This window comes from Pagrus pagrus (genome assembly GCF_965226575.1).
Source record: "Pagrus pagrus genome assembly, chromosome: 3".
Taxonomy (NCBI): Eukaryota; Metazoa; Chordata; class Actinopteri; order Spariformes; family Sparidae; genus Pagrus; species Pagrus pagrus.
This window is the reverse complement of record NC_140187.1, coordinates 1,425,104-1,450,991: the sequence shown is the minus strand read 5'-3', so window position 1 is coordinate 1,450,991 and position 25,888 is coordinate 1,425,104. Positions and strand designations below refer to the sequence as shown.

Sequence of the window (25,888 nt, the reverse complement as noted above, 5' to 3'; positions counted from 1 at the left end):
GAATAAAGAAACGTTCTGAAAACATTTCCAAACGCTGGTTTTAAACTTTTTAACATTCCTATCCAAACCAAACCTTTGTTTCAGGACCATCTTCACTCATCTGCTAAAGAGAGTGCAGTTGTTTTCCCATAAAGCACAAATCTCTTGCTGCCACTTGGGGCTGCTAAAGTCCTAATGCTGCGAGATGTAATTGGAAGAAAAAATAAGATTATAACACTTTAGATGAAACAACTTCATATGGATGTGTGGAGGCTGGCTCAGCATGTTGCAGAACAGCAGCAGGAGAAGTTGGGGTTGCATCACGTTGTTTCCTGGGTTGCATCATTTATTCATTCAGTTTTGGTAAACAAGAAGTGGAGCTGTGAATCTTTAAGCAGTGCTGTGTGTGGGGCTGCTGCTGCTGCTGCTGCTGCTGCTTGTTTGTGAGGGTCCTGAGAGCCGGACGCTACAACAGCAGTAACAGTGGAGAGCGATAGTGTGCTGCAGTCATCGCCGGAGAGACAAACCTGTGTGTTAAATATCGCAGATCGCAAGTGTAACCAAAGTTTTTATTTAGTCCATAACGGATGAAAGTTTATGCTGCATATCCATCATTCTGAACTTACTTAATTAATCTTCGCCCTCGCTCCTTCTTGTTCGTGTCCTTGTGACTTACAGCACCTGAACCACACATCATTTCTCTGCAGAGGAGTGACATTCACAGTTATGATGGTAAATATTCAGTGTCTTAACTTTACGGTCTGACCAAATTTTTCAAAACAACAGAGTCAAATACTGAGAAACTACCTGAGAAATCAAGACGCAACATTTAAATGTTTGTTCTATATTTGTTGGGTTGTGAACTTCACACCAACTTTCCAAGTCCTGTAGTGCAAACGCTCCAAAATCAAAATGTTTCTTTGATTGTCGGTTAATAGTATTAGCATTCAAAGTACTTTTTCCTCCAAACTGTATTTTGTTGAAGTACTTCAGTGCAGTTATTTAATGTAAACGTGTTGTTAAGTCAGGCGTTGCCAGTGCACATACTAATAAACTGTCAGACATGTACTGCTAGTGAAGAAAGAAGGAAATTAATATCAGCGCCAATTGATTGAAAGAAAAATATCACATTAGAGAATCTGTTTGAAGAGAAAACATGCAAAATATGTAATCTGAGTCTTCTGATTAATATTATTTTATGATTAATAGGAATAATAAAGAGAATTTAGTCTTGTTATTTCTGCCAATCTACAGCCACACTCCCGTCCAGGAGGGGGTACGAGCTGGTTTGCAAACCGTTAAAACTCAAAGACGTTGTTTTGTCACATTGATCTGCAGTTCACTGGTGAACGATTCGTGCTCCTCTGAACAGAAACTATCATTTCACTCTGTTTCTAGCTGTTAGCTCTATTTGCTTTGTTAGCTGTACGCTAAAAGTCCAGAGTCCTTTTAGACAAGTCTCGACAGTTTGCAGCCACGTTGGCAAAGTCCCCTGGCAGTTAGCTGGGCTAACAAGAACCAACACATATCTACATGAATAGGGAGAGAGTCAGAACTCTTTTAATCTTCTTGCCCCCATATAATGTTTAAAATGCTGTTTTACCACAAGTTAAACTTCTACTGGCCGCACTGGCACATGGTTTCACGACACCAACTTCCTTTACGACTCAATACAAAGCGCTGCGACGTGACGCTGTCAGCTCGTCCCACCACAGTGCTTCAACAAATGTCTTATGTTTGAATAACCTCATCTTTCTTGGTAATCCCGTGCATTAGCGTGATATCCTCTTCTTCCACGCTCATAAGAAGTCCCACAGCACCAAATCAGTCTCTACCTGAACACAACTCTGCTGCCACGTGCTGCAAGTTAACGGCTAACTGGCTCTTCTCCTGCCATAACCAGGAGAAATCCCTGTTGGTGCAACTGTCACGACTACAAATCAGTTCAGATAAATAACTACGAAGATAAAATGTTGTTGCAAGATTTAAAAAAGGCGACTGAAAACATATCTGTAATCACAAATACATAATTATATTACGTTGACCACAGAAACACCCAGAGCGTGAGACATTGACTGTTATTCATCCACTTCTCATTAAAAAAAACACAGAATCGACTATGAAGCCATCCAATCAAATTACATCACTGATTGATACATCAGAGGCTGCTGTGTAATGAGATCTGTGTAGAGTCAATTGATCATTTACATGACACATTCAATATCATGCTCATTTGACAACTCTTGGCCTTTTCAGAAGCTGGAATATGGGAATAGATCCGACCTGGTGACCAGGCGTCATGGACGTTTCATACGTGAAGCTCAGACCAGCCAATTACACAGTTATGTTACACGGTATGCCTCGACAGAGAGCCTGTAATTTGTAACTGTGGGCCTGATAATGTAGCTTTCAATGGAAAATTATTATTATAATGAGTGTTCAAGAAACGCACGATGCTTGAGGCTCCAGCATCACAGATAAATAATTGTTAAAAATTAAAACATTTTCCAGCCAGAGGTGAATACTCTGACATTACAACGTGACTCACAATGAGGACTAGAATACATTTTTGTCCATTTAAAAATAGTAATAATAAAAATGATGTTATAAGTGAACAGTTCAGAAATCATCAGCACTTCATTCACAACAGCACTGAGGAGAAGTTCAGCGTTCATGTGTGGAAAGACTTCGATTCTTTCTGTCTGGAAAATTAAACATTATTTTTGCTTGCTCTGATTTTCTAAGATCCTTATAACTCATTTAACATGAAAGCACACTGAAAATGACCCCAGATGGCTGTTTTCTGGAGCGCACATCAAAGATTAGTAATAATTAAACCCTCTCTAAAGCAAACACTGTGTGAAAGTAGGTTTCATACATTGTGAGATTCTGCTGCGCTGTGATGAAAACAACACTGAGCCGGAGCTTTTTGAAGCTGCCGAGACGGCCCCAACATTTATGTGCATGTTTTTGTATTTCAGAGGATTTTTACAATAAACAACAGTTATTGTTTATTTCTGCACACTGAAGTTGTGTTTAAGTTTAAACAGATAAAAGCACTTCAGTGAGGTTCTGTATGATTGTGGTCAGAGTTAAAAACTGAATTGGTTGCAGTTGATTTTCAGCCAACCCTCGTTCATTGTGACAGCCGACAACATCACACCTCAACTTCTGCGACTGAGAGGGTTTAATCATAGTGACTAATTCTGGATGAGGAGGAGTTCTGGGTGGACAGACGGGTTGAACAAACACAGGACTTAACGCTGCTCGTGTCCTGTGTTTAACCAAAAGTTAATGCTGAGTTATTTTAACTCAGTGACGTAGTTACTGATATTAAGTTTGTAATGTAACTTACATACATACAAACCTAAGCAAAGTTACATAAGTAGTGAAGTTATTTGACCCAAAACACGATCTTTTCCAAAACCTCATCAAGTGCTGTTGTTGCCTAAACTGAACCGAACTGCGTCTGCATGATTAAAGGTCCGGTACGCTGCAACAGTCATGTTGCTTGCATGATATATGTAGTTTTAGGAGTCACAGGCATCGATCTGTTCAGTCGCTTTGTTCTGAGGATGTGTTGGCCAAGAAAATGTCAATTTTCAATCGTGTAAAACTCTGGATTTAATCAATGACAACTTATTTTCTCTATTAACGTTCTATTAACGTTTTAACAATCCTCTACAGCAACAGTAAGGTCAAGGTTAGAGAGGATCGATCGATTGGTCCTTGTCTCAGGATTATAGCAGAAATAAAAACTGCTTTTTCAACTGGGATTACAAACGTTTTTTCACCTTCACTTGTCATGATAAAGTAAGTGATTGCACAGCGTGATGGCGGTGGAATAATGACGCCACCAACGTTTAGATTGGTTCCCTGTAAACCTGGCTGTAACCCGTGATATCCCGTCTGCCACTGGGCACGAAATCTCTCAGGAAAATGAAGGCTGACTGTCGATCTGTCAGGCTGGCAGCCTGGAACCATTTCTGTCTGCGTTCACATCTCCAGTAGAGACTAAATAAATGAATACGTTCACTTTTTGTCCTGTGTTTTTGGGAGTTGTTGATCTGAAGAAAACGGAAACGATCTAGTCGTTTTTGGGTCAGTGGCCCCAACAATGATACCGGTCGGAAACACCAGGGGAGAAAAGCCTGCCACTTAAATTAAAACAAAAGTTATTTTCCTTTTTTCACAGATAATCCAGTATTCATGTCCTCTAGATGCCTAAAAATATCTATGATGCACCTTGGTACACTCATCATGGTTAGATTCAGCTGCTGCATTATTACATTTTGGTACATTGAGTGCAGACACTGCATTGTGCTCTGGTTTTCAGGACAGGTTTTGTTGCTGCAAATTTAGGAAGCTATTTTCACATTTTTGTAGGGCAGAGTGACGTGGACAGTATGAAGCTACGACTGAGAGCATGCAGCTGAGAGAAGCAGCAGTAGAAACGCTACAACAGTAGGAGTACTAGTATGAGTCCGAAAAACAACCATATATGTCTGTGAAAGCACCTTATCATGACACATAATGACGTTTCTTGTAAGGCAGTGACCTCTCGTGGGAATAGTAATTATTACTGCAGCAAAGGAGGAAGTCAGGCAAAGTAGTATAATAAGTGAGAAAGTCCACTCAGGGCAGTGGTCGGGTATGACAGTTTGGTCCAACGAGCACAGGACTTTCATCGCGTGTCCCCTGTGAAACCAAAAGGTAAAAGGTAAGTTACTTTAATTAACTGATGCAGTGAAGTAACGTAAAGTACGACAAAGATCCGGTACGTCTATATTTTCTTCTGGGAGTGACTGGCACTCGACCTGTTCAGTCATTTAGGTATGAGTATGCACTGGAATCACATTCCCTTTTTCTGTCGCTATCTATACATCTGCTGAAGCCTCACTAAGCTAACGTTAAGCTAGCAGTTCACACGGCTTGGCCGTCAAACACTTGTTAAGTCTTAAGTCAGTGTCACTGTCGGTTTCAAGAGGTAAAAAAGATGCTTTGGCTCACACACGCTGTTATTGTTATGAGAACGTAATTTCAAGGCCTCCGCGCTGTGTTCAACAGTCTCAACACTACACTTATGGATGTGTTTGCCTCTTCAGACACCTATTAGCCTGTATAGTATAAATTGTTCATGTGTGATGGGGCATGTAGGACGTTCAGCTCGGAGAGGAAGCCACCCAGCAGCACCCAAACACATCATTAGTGGAGTTCATGGCTTTTTGTTTTCAGGCAGAGGGAATGTGTCTGGTGAGTGTAGTGAAGCCAGGGCTCGTCTTGACTCGAGGTTATGCGATAAACAGGTCAGTCCAGTCAAAGTTCAGCTCAGCTCAGCTCTTCTTTAATCAGCAGCAGTTTACATTCCTCATGGAAAGTTGTTCCATATTTAAGATTTTGTTTTTGGTGACAAAACCTTAAAAATACCATGTTTTCTGTCTTATTTTGTAGTTTCAAAGCTACAAAATCATCTTGCATAGTAGTGTCAACACAGTGTCCCATCATGTGCAACTTAAAAACAAGCAGTGTAGATCAATTCAAGACTGCAGACTCAAATTTTTATAAGTTTGGTTTTGCTAAACATCAGGAGCATCACTTGTCTTCCATGTTCCTGCTGACCGAACCTGCACGGTTCTTACTTTTATTCCACTTTTCATCCCAGCATCTAAACTACAGAAACCAGGAATCAGCCGGCCCAAATCTAAAATAACTACAGAATCTTTACAGCTTATCCAGAACGCTGCACCCCATTCGTCTTCAGCCTCCTTGAAGTCTCTAGCGTCGTTCCCCTTGAGTCCATCCACAGGCCGCCTGTGGCTCCTCGGATCGAACTCTGCTGCTGATGTACGAGGCTGCTAATGGAACAGCACCAGGCATTAGTCCGACCCCATGCCAGGCCGTGCTCTGCATTCAAACGCTGCTGGCTTTTAACCGACTCTTTCCAACAACACACAGGTTATTGTTTAGATGAAGCCAAATTCCTCATCCTACATATTATGTGTGTAACCAGGGTACAGGTCCAGTCTCCTTGTACGTCCTCGTGTCAACATGAGAAAGAAAGAGAAATAATAATCAAATATAGCAATGTCAGTTCCTTATGCTTTTACTAACAGCACCAACATCTAGTTTAATAGTCATTTCCAGCACAGACAGAACAGAGAAGTCTGCACATTAATTAATCTTCTCCTGCTGTCTGCGTCTCTTGATATTAGTCTGATAACAGGACACAGCTGGCTGCTTACGGACTGAACAAAGTAGAAACTCCCAACAACTCCGTATAATACTTCATCAGCAAACACAGACACAGAGCTCAGATCAGTGAGCAGTCTTTCCTCAGTCCATCTGATTTTTTTTCATGCATTATTTCCTTAGAAATTTACGAAAATGTCGAAAAACGCCCTTTATAACAATGTTAAAGACAATGAGATGAAACTCCTGGATCTGCTGGATCTGTCCATTTATCCATGCCCACCAAAAGGGTTCTATTCTGGCCGAGACCCGTCCTCCATCCAAGTGTGGTGGAAATCTGGACTGCAGGTTTTGTGTAACCCTGCTGACAAACCAACCAACAAATGAACGGGTGGAAACAAAACCTCCTTGGTGGAGGAAATATTGTTTCTCACGGACCATCTACTGTAACTTCCCAACATCCTCAAAAACAATCTTCAACAGTAAATTACAAATTACAGCCTAATTAGATGACAAAAAGTAGCACAGCCTACTCACTCATCATTGTCCCTGCTGCCATCTTCATAGGAAGAACGGTATTGCTTTTCTGAGACATTGGCAAACAATAACGTCTGGCTCCAAACTGGAGGATCGTTCTTGAAACGAATCTTAATACGGATGAACAAATGTTACGCTGGCAGTGTCACATGATAATGTATGTCAATTCAAACAAGTTGATTTAATATTATAAACACCATGTGTATCTTACTCACTGTGAGGCTTTGGAGTCGCACAAAGTCACAGACTTTACAAAAACACTACGTTAAAACATGATATTTTACATAATACTCGTGGACCACTGGGGTCCTCCACCGACCACACAGGTCTGCACATTTTAGGTGACCAACTTTCTTCACATCATATCTTTTTTGGAAGACAGGAACTGCTTGTTAAACTTTCAAACAATAATTTTATATTATTAATATTCATTCTATATTCCACCAGAAACAAATGTCCAAAGTACTGATGATCTGACGCCTCCGTCTCCAGTAATACTGTTAAAATCAGCAGTCGTGTCCTGAAGATCTGGATCAGCACAGCGTGTCTCCGCAATAGAAATACACTCAAATTAAAAACTCTGATGGTCGAGACGATCAACAAGGAAGATCTCTTTACATTTAACAACCAGTGCAGATGTATTCTTGCTACATTTTATCAAAATATTATTATACTATAATGTTCTTACACCCACTTCTGGCCTTTTAGAGATATATCAATATCCATATCTTTATGTTTAGTGTTTGATAACCAGATTTGATGGATCATTGAAAAAAAAAAAGTTGATTTCAGCTGATTTTTGGGTATCAGAAGTTTTTCACTTCCCAATCATCTGTATTGGCATCAGCCCCAAAAATCCACTGTGGGTCGGGCTCTCGTCAGGCAGAACCTCTCCACATCCGTTCTTCAACACTTCCTTCAGTTTGAAGCGCTGAATGCCCTCTCACACTCACTCGTGGAAACAGCTTTTAGTCGAGGCTGTGATGCAGCAGGTGTACAGGATGCCTTGATCTTCTTGTATTCACAAATCCTGTGAATTCTCTCTCCTCTCTCGCTTCGAGCACACGAGAGAACCTCAGAGCTCCCATTCTGCAGATCTAACTCCTCTTCAGGCTAGCTACCAGGATCTGGGACTTTCATGTCATGCATAACCTTTTTTAAACAGTCATGTGATGCATTTTCTCTGATGCCGACATGGAAAGAGGTGGTACAAGTCATCCGGCATCATGTTGTCCACAGAGGAACTGACCTGCATGTATCTGTCCAAGTCTGCAGTTCACATGGAGGGTAACACGCATGAAAGGGTTTTCTCTCTTCTGGCACTGTCATCTCTCTTTCTCAGAGTTAGAGAGAGGTCGCTGAGCTCTGTGAGAGCATCATACATCAGTCCCAGTTTGCTGAGAAATGCTGCAGACGTGAGCGAATCAATAAGCCTTTTATATTTTGTCCTGTCTCTGGAATCTCTGCTCGTCTCATTTGCTGCTTTTTTTAAAGTGATCATGAAGAACTCTGTAATTTTACAGCGACAGCCCGACAGCTCTGACACTTCTTTAACTTACCACTCGTTGGATGAAACATCATGAGCACACTGGTCTAACCCGCTGTGATTTTTTGGGGTGAAGCATGATACAGCTAGTAGAGTTGAATGTGAAAATGACTGACACCAGGGACTTCCTTGCTTACATCACTTTCTGCAAGTTCAAGCCGATGGTTCAAGAGTACCCCTGAACTAACAGCAGAGCTGGCCATCAGCGGCCGCTCCCTTCCCAACATCACTGAAACTCCTTCACAAGCAAAAGAAATCAGACACTGATGAAAAAGATCCTCCATCAGAGCCTCCGTGATGGGTCGGTCCCACAAACACTAGCGTCCACGCTCATGGATCAAGACATGGTGTTTTCTGGGATTTTTATTATTACTCCACATTTAGTTCATTTATCTTATGCAAACCCAGATCAGCCTGCGAGTCCACCAGCGGCCGGCCATGTTTGCCAATTTTATACGCTGCTCTAAAAACACGCTTTCATAATCTGATGTTTGCAGCCTGTGCTCGTTTCTCAGTTTGCTACATGTGAAGCTCATTTCAGTATTTCATCAGCCGTTTTATGAGCAAATGCTTCTTTGTGTTATTTGATTTTTTTTCCTGAGGCTTAGTTGTTCTTTGCACGTTTCACGGCTGAAGTGTGGCACCACACACTCGCTCCATTCAGTCGATAGTTTCAGTCCTTGTTTACCGTTTACTCAAAAGAATCAACTTCTCTGCAAATCCGCCATCCGGGTTTCTTATCTTTTACAATAAATCAATCATATCCCTTGAAGTAATAGTAAAAGTAATCAACTCGGTCTCTTGTCCAGCACTTAGGTCCACTGTGCACATGGTGTGAAGTTAGCTGACGGGTAAGGCTCGGGGTTGATCGGCGTTCCTTCTCCATTTCAACGAGAACTTTTCCGCTCTGTTTCTTGTTTGTTTTCTTCAGTGTTAAGCTAGTTACAGTACGTGTTTACACAGATGCAGTCATACAAGTGTTCAGAAGTGTGTACCTACACTCAACAGGATGTGGCAATGTGAAGTATGGGTACTCACGTGGACAAAAATCAGAATAGCCAGTCCCAGAGCCACCAGATCAGTCATCAGAGGCTCTTTACTCCTTTAAATACTCCGCTGCAGGGGCCTTTGGAGATCGTCTTGTGCTGGGTCAGTACTGTGAACTGGTGAGTGCCGGCCCATTTCAGGCACTGGTACATCCTTTTTTGTTCTGTTGGGTTTTTGTTTGGTTAATCTTGTTTTCTTCACCTCTCCACTGTTGACACATCGTACTGATTAGTTTGTGTCATTCTGTAATAATAGTCCTCTTCTAATTCTGACACTTGGCACCGCTGATAAATGACTCATCTCTGACGCCGTCTGTGTAAATGTAATGAGGTTAATGTTCTGAATTTAGTCTGTGTTGTCTCTCCGCTCTGTGTTGTGGTATTTAAACATCCTCCTCTGTGTGATCTAATATGCTCTTAACAAAATCTGCTGGCTTTTATTTGTCACGGTTTTCATCTGTGCCTCTTCTGTTTTATGACATTGTTAATATTTGCAGGGTTCTGTGGTATTTCCCCTCGACACTTTTGTTAGTTTCTAACAGTGATGTTTCAGTAACGTGAAGTGACTGTGATGTTGCAGAAAGTGCACGTCACTGTGGATAAAAACTGAATGTGTTAACTGTGCAAGATGTGGACGGCAAAAAGTGCACAGAGATGGAGCTGGTAGCGGCGTTACAGCCAGATCATCATTTTAAGTTGAATCTAACCATGCAGCCTCTTGACTGAAGGAAACCTATTCAAATAAAATCAATTCATATATTTTATATATTTTCAGCATAGTTCAGCGGCAGAGTGTGGATCAAGGGCGGATATTTGATTTCAACGTTTGAGGACGATGAACAATAAGATTCCTCAAGAACACTTCCTGAATATATATAGTCGATGATGAACGGATTAATAACTGAGAGATTGTTTCAGGTTCACATTAGTCAATATTATAGTAGCTAGCAAACGTTAGCAGGGTTGTACCCAAGGGCTAATGTGCGTGGGGTTTGGGGGACACACCACTGCAAGACATGTTGGGGTATTATTAGTCAGAAGATCACATCAGATCAACATGACGGAGGCCGACGCTGCAAAATTAAATAAACCATTTGACAACACATGACAAACATTTAGGGAACACGATGCAAATAAACACAAAACAACTGAACCTGGAAATGTGATAAATACAGAGCGAGACAACAGAAGAGTTTCCTTGGACACGCTCGTTGCTGCTGCAGTTTGTGACTCATTGAATTATTCAAGTCGGGTCTGTATCATCGTTTATGCTGTAAAGCTGGAGTTTGTGGAAAAGTGACTGCTGAAAGCACCGACCCGACTTCAGTAACTTAACAACATGAGCTGTAGTAACAACACTGTCATGATCTCTGGAAACACTTCTGTTGCCTTGTTTTGTGTTTACAGCCCTTTTCTCTGACGTGTTGTGTTGATTTGTGTGTTTGCAGCGTGTTTCCTGGATGCTGCACACGTGTTGTCAAACTGATGAAGTTGTTTGCTCGTGTTGTTTTGAGTTGCGCCCTGTTTGTCCTCGTCGGCCAACTCAGAAAATGCTTTTAGCTGTAATTCTGATGATGAGTTACAAACAAGATATTTTGTCATTTAATTTGAGATCTTGATGGTTTCAGACCTCCTACTTAGAAACTCCCCGTGTCTCCATTACCACCAGAACCTCACAGATGTCCAGGGAGATTCAACTCAGAGTTTCCATTAAGCACCTGCTGACTTCACTTCGCCATCGTGTCCAGGGATGTCCTGTCCTATCTATCTTCATATGGGTATACAAGTTAATGCTTCATATTGATGGAGTCCAGCCATCAAAGTCTCTCTATTTCCAAACTCATATGAATCTATGATGTATAATAAATATTGTCATCCACCTCTGATCAATCTGTCCTAACTTATCTACATACCTTAAAGTATTGTGAGTAGTTTGCAGTACACAGTCAGATGTATACACAGATCTTTTCTTCAAAAGGTACTTAGACATGACTCTTCTTTGAAGACAAGACAAGAATTGTCTATTGATCTCTGATGAATCATATATCGGCCTCAGGCTCCATGTTTGCCAGACCCTCCTGATATGAGGTAAAATCACGAAACAGGCAGATCACAGACAGATTCATCAACAAACCATGAGCGTGTGGGGGAATCGATTTCAAATAAATCATACATCAAACGCCGTGAAAATGGTTTGAGAGTACAAGGATTTTTATTTTGGATGGGAGCGTTGGTACAAATGAGAAGTGAGGGGAAAGAGACAGAAAGAGAGACAGAGCACAGATCGGAGAGATTTACGTTTACAAGGGACCTCTATGGAAAGGTGTGATCGTTACAGACGAGGGAGAAAGAGAAAAGGAGAGCGGGGGAAGAGAAACGAGGAAACATCAAGTGTATCAGCTCGTCGGCTGAATGCAGATTTCAAAACCGGGCCTCTCTCGACGCCCACAGTCAATTCCCCTCCTTGTCTCCTCGAATTGCCTTTAACAAGGCGCCGGACGGACAAATAAGACAGAACGCTCCACCACGGAAAATTACAGCAAACAGCAACAAATCTAATATTCATTTCACACCTCCACTATAATTTCAGGCCCATTACAATCAATAGACAGGTACTCTGCCAACTCCTGCTCTGCTCCCTGCCTCGTGCCGTATGCTCTCACACTACATGCTGCAGACAGACAGAATAATATGCAAATAAAACAAAATAGATAATGAGAGAGCAATTTCAAAACCTAGGTTACAGCGCAAATGTGAAGATAGCTCTGTCTACAGCAGGGATCGTGATGCCAGACAGAAACGTTATACATGAGGACGACCGCAAAGACACAAAAGCCAATCCCACTGCAGCCAAACATTGTCTTGTTTAGTCGAGCCCTCCTGTAACAGAAGACAGGAGGAGATGAAACGCACGGGGGTGAGGAACGAGGCGAGATAAAGATAGGTGAGGAGAGGGAGTGGAGACAGGAGAGGGCAGGTGTAAAACACTACCATTCTTTATACTGTGTGTGGTGGAAAGGATAGCTGAGGTAAGGGCGAGACAATTTGATGGATAGACGAATTGAGGAGCAAATGGATGTGTGCAGGGAGGAGAGCGAGGAGGGAGGGAGGGAGGGAGGAGAGGTGAAGTTAGGTGAGAGGAGGAGGAGAGGGAGAGGTGAGATTAGCAAAGACAGAGGAGATGAGATATGAGACGGGGAGGTGAGGTCAGACGAGAGGACAGGAAGGAAAGAAATCAGGGAGCAGGTACAAACACAAAGTACAGACACAAAGTACTGTACATGAGTACAACTCAGATACTTCCTCACAACATCTGTGAGGAAAACTGTACTTTTTACTCCAGTTCATTTATGTGACATTTGTCAACACGTTTCAGGTCAAGATTTTACCTGGATGAACTGATGATAGTCCTTCAAAATGAAACCTTTGTCATGTTTCAACTATCTCTACACTGTTTGCAAAAAGAGACGTTTCCCCTCTTATCTTAAATGGTTTTATTTGAATAACTGTCTGAGGCCCAACGAGGTGAAATTATACAATGTTATATGATTTTTAATCATCTCACAAGCCCTCAGATACACGGTGACCTCCTGCAGCTACAGCAGTACAGCACTGATGCGTCAGTTTACACAAAGTGATGCTTTTAACATCGTTATATTATTACTGATACCTAAACCTCTAATAACAACAGCAGGACAAGTTTGAAACATCATCACCTTTTCAATTATTTACTTGCATTTCTACTGAGCACTCAAAGTTCACCCATTCACACACACATTCATACACTGATGGCTGCCTTACAAGGTGCCACGCTGCTCGTCAGGAGGAATCTGGGGTTCAGTATCTTGCTCAAGGATACTTCGACATGCAGCCGGGGGGGTAGTTGGGAAATCGAACCAGCAACCTTCCAATTTGACCTTCTGGTAACCCAGTCGCCAGAATAAATGTCTGCAATGTTCTGGTTCGGTTCAGAAAAATCACGTTTGACTTAAAATACCTGGTTCTGTTGTCACAAACATAGCTGGAGGTGCCACGATGTCTCGTTAACATATCACGTTTCACAACGTCTCACAGATGTTGAAACGTTGTCTCGAACGGTTGTCTTTGGCTTGGCAGCCATCTTGCCGAGCCACCACCATCCCCTCCACCTCTTGACATGAAACTTCTGCTTATATACATGTAATTCAGACATGATATGACACAAACTGTAGAAACACCAACATTTTATTCTAATAACTGGGCAAATAGTTGCTTATTTCCACATCCAGCAGTCACATGTTACATGTTTGTGTCACCTGATGAATGTATGTCCAATATCCTCTCTTCTAGCTCTGATTTTGGTCCCTACTAACTCCTGAGGGAAACGTCTGGCTCTCCAGCTGATAAATGCTCCACTATGTTCACAAGTAAGTCTCTGTGTCGCTGTTCGCTGCTGAGCAACAGCTTTTCCTCAGAAAACGCCGCTATGACAACGCTGAGAGGTGTAAAGTGTAACAGTAAAGTTGTGGCTGAAACTCATGAATCTCGACAGAGGGGAGAGGAGGGGAGCTGCAGATTGGACTGACAGTCTCATATCACATTGTCATTATAAAAAAATATCAAGTATAAAAGCTTTAAGTAAAAGATCTGAGCACTTTTTCCACCGCTGGTAACAATAAAGCAGAAACGAGACGGTGATGAGTGGAAGAGATGAAGACAAAAGGTGGGAAAGGAAGAAGAAGCAGAGTCGTGGACATGATCAGACAGGACAGCTGTAAAATACAACACTGTTACAACTTCATACTCAAGTGCAAATGATCCGAGCACCAGACAAGCTGATGACAGATGAATTGTAAAACGAATGAATGCAGGGAGGACAGACGGACGCAACGACGACAAAAAGATGGATGGGCGTCACATGACGTGATGAATTAATGGATACAGGGAGGCGAGGGAAGAGAGGGAGGACAGGTACACAAGGACACCGGAGAAGATGAGATGGAGAAAAGTACTGTAGGCCAACTGTGGCTTTTCTCACAGCTGCCCACACACACACACACACACACACACACACACACACACACACACACAGACACACAAACATTCAAACCCACCCACTCACACTTACAAAACAAAAGGAGGCCACAGAGTTGTTGACCTTTTAACTTGATTTCCACAGTAATACAAATGCTTGGCGAGCCATTGAAAGAAAGAGCGCCTTTTGAAAGGAGCAGCTTGAGACATCGGTGGGATGTCTGTGTTCGATATGTGCCTGCATGGGCTGACCTTTCCCTAATGGGCCGGGCTACTAATGCAGCGACAGCACGCACTTGAATACTGTGGTGCTGTTCGAAGTTCAGCATCGCTAAAAGGAAAGGCTGAGAGAAATGAACGGCGCTCACAGAATATCAGCTTTCTGTTGTTTATTATTCTTTTATTTCCTTTATTAATTTCATTTTGGGGGGTTATGATTCTTTTCTGTTTGTCCTCGGCTGTTTTTGTCGTGTGATGGTGTCATTAAATAACAGAAAAAATCACTTTTTCTGTCTTTCTTCCTTTCTTTCTGTCTCTGTGTGAATATGTTAGACTCTGGCAGATGAAAAGCACTGCCTGCAGACACAATCAGCTCCACCTGACACCAGAACATATCAAACAAAATGCACACTCACCTACAGACTGGTGACTTTCATTCGATTGTTGACCCTAGCAGCTGACTTCATGTCCAGCTCTGACCTTCCTCTAACTTCAATCGTAACCTCGACCCTGAATCTGCTTTTTACAGTCAGTTAGATGTGAAGGATTTTCCTCGACTGTCATCTCACATTTGTAATCTTCTTTCTATAAGCACACACACACACGGTACGTCCATATTATCATCTTCCACTGCAGAGAAACACTCAACGAAATCACCGGAAAATAAATGTCAGCAATGAACGTGTCTGCAAACCACCCACATGTTTGAAACCTTACATTTGATATGTTGCATGTTCATTTTGAATTTCATTTTTGTGACTGCGCTGTGCTTCTGGTCTGATTAGGTGAAGGCACAAAAACACTTAAAGTTCAGGTTTCAGGTGCCATACATAGCCTCCGGGAACGATACAGGCCGCTTAAAGTACCGAGTAGATTGATGGAGTTTTCTGATGGAGAGATCCGGTAGCTTTGCTGCTTAAGAAACCTGTAACTGCTGTTAATGTAGCTGCCATTAGGTAGCTAACTTGTAGCCGAGCAGCTACTGTAGCAGTCCTTTCTGCTGACTCTGCCTCAGGGTGCCAGGAGCCAACCCCCATAAGAAATCCTGTCGTCAAACTGCGTTGCTCCATCTTGGTACGGCTGTTTTCACTCTGCCAATCCCAGCAGAGTCGTCGGCACATCAGAGGAGCGCTACCGTCATGGCAGAGGCCGTAATGATATTCAGCACTATTGGCTACTGTGAACACCAATCAATATCCACCACAAGTCCCTCCCTAGTTGCCTGTTTCTATCCTAAAGCAAACAGCACTCCACCGGATGTTAATGGGAACTTTAACACCAACCTGTTCCCTGGTAAAATACTGTATCTGATGCATCTCTGACCCTTTAAATCCTTAAAAGTGCACCATCAGTGTGAGAGGAAAGATTAGCACTACTTTAACAGGAATTCACACACACACACACACACACACACACACACACACACTCTCCACAGTGATCTCTTCATCCCACTCTTTCCACCTTGGTTCCCACTGGCATGACATGACAGATATGTCCACAGGTCTGGGGCCCTGTCACAAACATGTTAGCATGCTGACTTCTACATCCACTCAAACCCTGAGCAGATGAGCAGGTGTGGTAATTGAAACGGCCAGTGAAGCTGAGTGAGTAACAAGATTCACGTGTGAAAAACATCACATTTGTGCACCTGTCGAGGATCCTGGCACCACCTCAGGAATACTGCACGTGGATCCAAGGTGTCCGTCTGCCTTTATACGTCTGGATTGATCTATATTTCCAGGCATTTCACTGACAAACAGAATTTAGACTAAAAGGACTGATTTTGATAGTGAATCTGTCATCTTTTGGTGAAGGAAAAGTCTTGAGAACTATGAAATCTTGTGACACGGGAAGTGCTGGAAAAAGAAACATGACTAGAAAAACTGGTTAGTAACGCCGTCAGCTCAACCAGCTGCTGGTTCAATTTCCAAATCACGCTAAAAAATATCACATTGAGTCAATCTGAGTAAAATATTTACTTGATTTGTTTTTTTTTTAGTTTTAACAAACAGTTTGGGGAAAACGATCTTGTACTAGAGAACTTTAACCATTTATTTAACAGTTATCATTAACTTTGTGCTTTTTAACATAAATTAAAATTCAGGATTTAATTTCAAATTGGCTCCATTCAAAGGATTTAAAGATATTATCTGTAAAGACTAAAAAAATATCTAAAAACGACAGGACCATTGTTCTTTATGTTGTTGAGGTGTGTTCTCACATTAACTCCAAATTTTGTGGGTTCAATGTTCAAACCAGAGAAATCCACGTTTCCTCAAGGCAACAGCGCATTTCATGTGGTCGCCTGTCGCTATAACTTCCAGGAAATAGTCAGAGAGTGAGGGAGGAAGTTGGTGAATGAGACTAAATGCAAATTAAATAAAACTTTAAAACATTACCTCGTCCATGAGCACTTGTGCCTGAGTCACGTCACGTTATCATAAGCAATGGATGTTATCTAATGTTGTGAAGTGAAGCGAGTTCGACTGAAGGATCATTTTATTTCCCCTCCAGCTCAAGTTCAAAAGTAATCTCTGAGCTCTCCTCCCGTCGGTGAGCGGCTCCGGATCAGAGCAGAGTCTGATGAGACTTCAGGTGTTTACTCCTCCAGAAGGTCTGGATCTGCACCGACTCTCTCCTCCAGAGCGCCGCCCACTGGCTGCTCCAACACAACACTCAGCAAATATCTGTTTTTTTGTTGTTGCGTTGATTAAGAGACCCTAGAGTCAGTACATACTGATTGTTTAAATTTAATTAGCAATTTCTTTCTAAAAATTCTGTTTTTCCATAAACTTACTTACTTTCACCCTGAGAGGAAATATTTCTTATAGGTCAAGTTCTTGTTTCAAATTCTGATAATATTCAAAACTAATTTTCTTCACCCCCTCAGAAAGTGCCTTATATCTTTTCTATTATATTACATATTTTTTATATTTCTTTCCTTCTGGTGGTGTATAACATTAGTTTTATCTTCACAAAAATGTCCACATGTTTCAGCTTCACTGTTGCGATATGAATAATCAGCTGTTCGGGCTCGTTAGGTGTCCAGAATAATCTTTTCTCATCCTGTTGACCTTTTCCTGTTGCTCAGTTTTCCCTCCCCAACATTAATGTGTTCAGTCTCTCATATCATCTATATTGCAGAGAGTGTTGTCACTGTCCGGCCAAAATATGAATCCCAGTGCTGCTTTTATGTTACACTAATTAGGACTTTCCACATTGCACCAGTTCTGACCCTTGAGCAAAATGCCAGATTACCCTTGAGCCAACTTGTCCCTGAGCTCTGGGCTACTTAACTTTGATTCATCTGAAAAGGGCTCATGTCTCAGTCATAACACTGCATAGATGCTTCTTTTAAATGAAGCCCTGGGAGGTCCACTGTGTGTATTCACAACCACTTTGTCTTTGAAATCACCTATTAAAGCAGCTCATCGGAAATTTCCAGCTCACTCAGAGGTCCACTTTGGTAATCACCACCCTATGGAGGCCGTTTATAGAAGTTAGGAAACAATTCATCTTTATCAGAGAGAAGAGACTCTTAAGCAGCAAATATATTTCTCCTGTTTAAGGTTCAGTGGATCTTTTCTGCTTCAAGATAAAATATGAAACATTTCTGCAATAAAATGTCCAAAAATGACCGGAGCTTTCCTGAATATTTTGTTGAGTTGTGTACTTACATTATACAAAATGTTTTCTGTTTTCCATGGTGGTTGTTCAACACGGAAGACTGAACTGAACTCCCATGATCCACGCTACTTACATATTTTGTTTTGAAAAATTACAAATCGTGGGTTCAAATATATATTTTTTTAATGACGAATGGGTTTACTTTTCATACAGTCTGAATATAATTGCCTTATTCATTTTAGACTGTATTCGTCTGAACATCCTGTAAATATTAGTTATTTCTGATCTATGTGATGACTTCAGAAACAATACATCTTCTAAATAGTTCGACATTTTGGGAAATGCACTCAGAGCTGTTCACTTTCTGGCAGACAGGTGGCTCAGAGGATTGGTACCAATCATGTCTGTGCAGTCACTATTATGTACAATGAGTAGCCGGTTAGCTTAGCTTGTCCTAACTGCACGTGATGCGAGCAATTGTCAGAGACATAATCATCGTTATTTCATTGGTGTCCTAACTGGCTGCGAGCGAGGCCGATGACACGATGCCCTCTGTTGAGCCTGCTAACATCCTGTTTCCATTTTCATTCCTGACACTGGCGCTGAAAGGCGAAGCGGAGGAGGAACGGCTGATACATGAAGTTGAAATGAGGAATTATCGATACAACACCATCTTCTTCACAACAAAGACTTAAATAAGGTGGCAGCTGGCCGGAGGGAGGTCAGTACTTGGTTTGTTTAAATAACAGAATGCATATTCAACAGATTCAGTGTGGACAGCGAGCATACAACATCCCATCGGACGCTCTCATACACTTAAGACATCATGTCAACACATAGACGGCAAACACTGGCTCTGAGACCAGTTCTGGAGTCTGCTAACTACTCAGAGCCAATAAACAGTCCATCACGTGACACCCATTAAAGCGCATATTTGTTTTTATTCTTTGGTTTTTGTACGTACCTGTCAACAACAAGCAAATATGCTTTAAAATGTGTAACTTTTCCTTTAAAAGTATGAAAAGGTATTTACTTCACAACTGGAATAGGACCAGACTTTAGTGGTTTTCTATCTTTATAGCAGCCCGGATGGGACCAGTGTGATGGCAGCTTCCTTGGCTGGCGCTTGAAACAATCCTGCATAAATGATTCCCCTTGAAAAGAGCAGCTAAAGAAGTGTTAGGTAATCCATGTCCTCAATCGACCAGAGCAACCTGCATCAACAGTGGGACTCTGTATGTCCTTACACTCTCTGTCTCACAGCTCCTGCTGTCTGTTTGAGTTAAGGGGAGGTCAGACAGCACCAGATTAAATGTGTCACATTTATATAGATCCATCACTCTGTCCTTTGTCCCGCTGGAATGTGAAATAGAGGTGTTGTCTTTTGGAAAACGGGTGAGGAGGGGGCAGAGGGAGTCATCTTTTAACACAGAAATGTGGATCTTGTAGACATATTAGCTCCATGCTACTGCCCGGACTAATGCCTTGGTCACACTACACAGCGTCACGTCTTGTAATCGGGAGTCTTGCACACTACGTGACTGATCAGCGACAGGGAGTCACACATTACGAAATCAAACATGCAAGATGTGACACGGCAACAATGTGATCCAACTTGTTTGTGTTCTGATTTGCAGCGAAAAAACAAGAAAAGAAAAGAATAGGAGTGAGAGGATGTTGAAGGCAGATTATTTTCCCATTCAAACGAACCATATTGTGGTTCAGCAAGGACAACAAGCTTACAAATACTGAAAAGCTTGTGTGTATGTCAATGTACTCTGATAGAAACTATACTTTTGTTCCCTCCTCTGAACAAAGACAGGCATAAGAAGACTGAGTTCAGAGAGATGCTGCTGATGACAGCAGAGGACAGAGGAGAGAAGTGTCTGTTTTCATTGGCTGTACCTCATTCATGGCTCCACGACCTGGCAGATGTTTAGTCTGTTGGATATCCATCGGCATCGGCGAGCTCTGGATCACCCACTGAACAGTTCACACATGGCAATCATCGTCCTCTGATCTGAGGCCTTTTCCCACCGACGTCCAAAAACTGTGGGAGAGAAGGAGATCAGGGCTGAAATCCAGCTGAGTGAACTGAGCTTGAAGTAAAACAAATGGTTCAAGCCATTAGCACTGACTCTTCTAATCTTAAAATCGATACAAGCAACATCTACTTTTGAATTTATAACATGCTGCTAAACTGTTAACTGAAAATAATTTTTTATGTACAGCACCGGCAGCCAAGCGGTCAACTGTCAACACTGCCAATCTGCTGGCAAAAATTATATGAGCCGAATAATTTGGGCAATTACAGGAGCAAAAGAGTAGAAACAGAAATAAGAAGAAGCATCATTTTCCAGCTGTAAGTGGACTGGAAGTCAGGCGTTCAGTATTCAGGAGGTATTGATGACACAGGAGCAGCTGTGGCTCAGGAGGTAGAGCGTCTCGTCCACCAGTCGGAGTCAGTGATTCGATCCCTGGATCCCCCGGCTGCATGCTGAAGTATCATTGTGCGAGATACTCGACGAGAAATTGCTCCTGATGAGCAAGTTGAGGACGTCAGCGAAGGTCTTGTGTGATCAAACATGCGAGTGTCCAGAGAGCGAACCTCAACACCAGTTTTCTCCTCAATCAGTGAGAGGTCGTCCATCAGAGTGTGAATGTGTGAATGTAACAACTCTGAGTGCTCAGTAGACCAGAAGCACCACGTAAACACAAGTCCCTTCACCTCCTTCCAAAGTCCACAGTTTTAAATGGAAACTATAACTGTGGGCCCGTCCAAATACGAAGGAACTTGAAATCAAGACTTGTACAATGTTGGCAAACCAGTCTAGAAAGTACATTCATGTTCTGCTAATTTGCAACAACAAATACGTTTTGAGAGAAAGAAGACAACGAGAAGATCAATTTATTTGCCCAAGACGCAGATATGATGGCCCTTAGAAACACCAGAAGTTTTCTTTATTTGTTGTCAACTACTACAGTATGAGATGACGCACTGATCACAGCTGTTTACTCAGTATCAAGACCAAATAGGTCTCGATGTCATGATGTACTCAGGCTCGAGGTAGCGTAACCAAACTAACATCTAAAACAAACTAAAATCTCTCGTCCTCTACCACGTTGATTGGCAGCACATATCTCCTCCAACCAGCACGCACTTGTTCCCACAGCTCGAAGCGACATGATCTTTTAATACCATATTTCACAAGACTGTGTTTAGATTTTGTGTGTCATATAAGGACATCTTCCTGCTGATGAACTTGGAAATGACTGCATCACAAACTGACAAGGAACAACTGATCACGACTTTCAGTTTGGTCTTCAGGAGGCTCAGCTTTACATTTAGCTCCATATACATAAAACATCACTGTCCATTGAATGTACTTTTGCGTTATCTTAAATAAATGCAGGTGTCGATTTTGTAGATAGCAGACAGGCAGGCAGTGACAGACAGGTGGAAAGAAAGCCTCATAACCGGATATTCAGCAGCCCGGCCAAACAGTATCACATGTTCACACAGACAGAGTGACGGACAGCCAATCAAAGAGTCACACAGACACACTGCTGCAAACACACAAACACAGCGGCAGAAACCCAATCACAGAGAGAAGAAGCCTCCAAATCAGACATCCAACCACTGCAGCCTGCAAGCCAAACACTGTGACCACACACACACACACACACACACACACACACACACACTCTCTGTCTCATCTCATTCAGCTCAGAGGGATCTCCCACTTTAGATAGTAGGGGAAGAGAGAATTGAGAGTCTGTATTGGATAAAATCCAGCGCTGCCATCGTGTCCTTACCTACCAATGGCCGGTGTGGTCTAAATGAACAGCTGACAGGCGGTCCAACGGCAGCCAATACAGCAAACAGACAGCTGGGAAATTGTCTTCGTAATATAACGGCCTCATGCCTCTTATAGTTTAGAGCCTGCCATGTCAAACTGACTCTGCATGTTGTTCCTCGTGCAGGAGAGGAAAGACTGTGAAGAAACTCAGAACTCCATTTTAAGATCATTTTATTTCACCTTTTCACTCGTCATTAATGTCGATCGAATACTTTTTGTACATGCTACACAGTTTCTCAACAGCTGCTTTTCCCCCATATTTACATTTCTGAGTTAACATTTATATTTAAAGACACAAAACATTTCCTCTTGACAGACGCGTCCTACTTCATACTTAGACGTGAAGGGTATTTCAGACGTACTGGACTGAAATGTGTTTTCATAACATAAAACAGCCTACAAGATATTTTGTGGCAGAATGCAAAGGAGCGTCATGTGCAGATTGTTGGATACCAACAGGGAGAATGACGCAGAGTCTATTTTAGGAAGCTGACAGACATGCCAAGTGGCTGAGGGATCAAGTATGTGACATGATCGAAGCAGCAATCAGGCTGCAAGTGACAAGTGTTAGATGAAGTCACAGAGCTGGAAATGTGCAGAAGAAACAGACACAGATGGATAAAGAAAGCTCAGTTTGTTCTAATAAAGCCTTTTTTCTCTCCAACTCACGTGCACATACAGATTAAACCTGCAGAAACGTGAAACATTGTTTATCTATTGATTAGGCTGCGTGACACTTTTCTTTTCAGCAATATATACTGCGATATAAAAAACTACAGGAATTATAAGATTATAAAGGATCGTAATTGTCAGCTCCCTCATTTTTACACCATAAGTTGACCACTCATATAAATACATACTGTGATCTGCTTAACAGATCAGCAGAGGCTGTTGTCAACACATTCAAATGCACCATTCAAAGTGTCACCACAAATGTGACTGTTGTAATACTCAAGAGTCTGAGAGAGATTGGACATTTGGAGAGAGAGGAGAAAAGATTTATAGAAGAGTGAGATGTTGAGAGGGAAAGACTCCAGAGGCAGAGAGAGATGTGAGGTTTGTTTCAGGGCCAGACAGACGCACAGTGTGTTCGGGGAATTGACATGATCAAAATAGCAATCAGACTGCAAGTGACAGTGACACACAAACAAACAAAACATGCAAATGAAAACGCACACAAACACATCGCAAGCTATTCTCCAGCTGTGGACCAGAGAGGCGTTCACACCCCCACCCCCATCCATCTCTATCCTCCTATTGTGTTGATAAATGCAACATAATAGTGTCATTTTATCGCTCGTCTGCGCCGAGGAATCCCCAGGGGACAACCAATAGTGAGACAGAATGAGGATGTCGAGGGGCTTTTTTTAAAATGGAGACACGCAGGCTGACGGCGTCTCTGGGGAAGCAAACCTGTGACATAATCAAAATAGCAATCAAGACAGTGGGTGACGGGATGTTTGTGTTGGATTTTAATGTTTGATAATCAGCAACAAGTGACGATAATCAGCAACTAGTGTGGAAGTGAACCGGCTCAGAGTGGAGGAGAAACGTGACATATACAGTGGGGTCCAAAAGTCTGAGAGCACACTGACGATCTCTAATATCGTCACAAAAACATTGAAATAAACAGGAACTTGGAGCAAGGAAAGCAAAACGCTTTACAGAAACTGGATCAGTCGTATCCAGAGCACGATCAGGCAGAGCCGAAGGCAGCACACCGTCAGAAGAGCAATACATCGAGCTCAGCTCACTGTGAGATAGACAAGCAGGTCGTGACAAGGTCGGTATTTATACTGGAGAAAGTCCTAAAAAAGCACAAAAAATATATATGTGCATATCAGATTGGTTCACTGTAAGTAGAGTGTTAAATCTTTTATGTTTCTATTCAGAAGAAATACTGCTGACGAGATAAGCCAAGGTCAACCTCGTCACAACATCTCTCACTGTTATTATGATTTTCTATGTTATTGTGCTTTCCTTTGTGTGTGTGTGTGTGTCTGTGTGTGTCCCCCACTGTGTGAATGTATGTGATGCACATGCTTTGTATACTGCACATGTGGGCGGGTGTTTGCCACCAGAATTACCATTAGTTGTTTGTTTGTGCAGATGTATGTTTATTGTAAAAGCGAACACGAGTTCACTTGCTGGTGTTTTGCATATAAATGCGTGTTTGAGTGTGTTGCACAGTGACGGGCTCGTCTTCAAGAGAGCTGTGACACTAATAGAGGTCACTCAGCTACTTTTAATCCTCCCAGTCAGTGGTGAAGAAAGTCATATTGCACAGATCATCACGCCTATTGCTGTGTGCGTGTGTGTGTGTGTGTGTGTGTGTGTGAGTGTGTGAGTGTGTGTGTGTGTGTGTGTGTGTGTGTGTGCGCGCACGCGTGTGTGTAAGAGAGAAGAAAAGCATCCATGTGTTCATCCGCATTTAAATGTTATTTCTGTTAGTCAATGATGAGAAGAAATAATGCTGCTGTTATCACTTCAAGTGGAAATGGGGGTGTTTTCATTTCACTAATGACTAGTGTGTGTGTGTGTGTGTGTGTGTGTGTGTGTGTACTGTGTGTGTGTGTGTGTGTGTGTGTGTGTTCCTCTCTTTACAACCAATGATTGTGAAGTTGAAGGTCACATCCAATCAGGATAGAAATGTCTGGTTGACACATTCATGCATGTAATGTGTTTATCGTGTGGACCTGTAGGTGTTCTGGGCTCGGTTCTGTTTCTGTTTTTATCTCAGCCATCAGATTAAAATAGATTTCATCATTTACTTCTTGTTTTTCCACAAAAGATCTTTTGCAACCCAACAGCAGAATAAATGATAAATGAAAATAAAACACGCTTCTTTATGCTACAACTTTACGCTTGTTTAGGTTGATTTTTTTTATTTTCGGTCCGACCTCTGATTGAAAGCCGGTTTGTGTCGCCACTAAAACGACTGGAAATGTCTTCAAAATATCCTGCTGGCTTTAATAACGGCACCACCTTCAACTCCACCTCCTGGAAGTGAAAGTCAGCTATTTGGTACAAATGTCAACTTGGACGTATCTGTGGTTTGTAGAAATGTTACCTGCTAACATTATATCCTGGAGACGGGGCTGATTTGTTGTGGTGTCCTCATTCAAGACAGATCTCATGTAAACAGTGTTGCAACAAATAAACAAAATAAAATCAGATTTTAATGAGCATCTCTTTAAACTGATTTGCTTCTTTTAGCTCTTCTCTTTAGTCCCAAAAACATTAAGTATTAATAAATATAAAATCGAGCTTTATCGTTCCTGTAAATACTTGTGATTGTTTTCTTCTGATCTTATTCAAATTTACAACACACAGAAATCCTGCCGTCACAAACCAGCAGGTGAATATCATTTCATTTAATCAGGTTTTACAGCTGAAGTCTCTGAGATCCCAAACAGATTCCCATATAATTATACATCCCTCACTAGCTGGGTTGTAACACAGAAATAAAAGATGTTTGTCAGAAGTGATTCATAAATGTTTAGTCTCAAATGTAAATGAAAGGTGTGTGTGTGTGTGTGTGTGTGTGTGTGTGTGTGTGTGTGCGCAGCCTGTCCATGTTTGTACATGTGTTTTCTTGCATGTTGTTGTCTCCCATCTGTTTTTGTTAAGCTGTATCTCCGAGTTTTAATTCATAAAAATGAGCTTGCAAGTGTGTTTTTGCTTGCATACGCGTTTCTGTGAGTTGTCTGTGGGTCAGCGAGAGTTCGGTTGTAAGAACATTTTAGGTTTCTTCTACATGCTGGTTGTTCTTTGTCGCTTGGTGTTTGTTGTTTGGTTGTGTTGTGTGCCGTCTTTATTTAGTTTACACTCTCTGTATTGCTGCCTTTATGTACAGTGTAAGAGAAATTCCC

General features: G+C 41.9%; 1 long non-coding RNA gene across 2 annotated transcripts in view; it reads right to left on the bottom strand.

Annotated features, from left to right (window-relative positions):
- The window catches only part of LOC311255111, a 140,655-nt gene that overhangs the window by 44,614 nt on the left and 70,153 nt on the right, over window positions 1-25,888 (bottom strand). Inside the window, exons 3-4 of one of the 2 annotated variants that reach the window (XR_014622320.1) lie at window positions 20,062-20,206; window positions 14,946-15,114 (exon numbers count right to left, since the gene is read on the bottom strand). This is a non-coding gene — a long non-coding RNA (uncharacterized lncRNA). The remainder of the gene's footprint in view (window positions 1-14,945; window positions 15,115-20,061; window positions 20,207-25,888) is intronic. The other variant, XR_014622321.1, reaches the window with a different exon arrangement.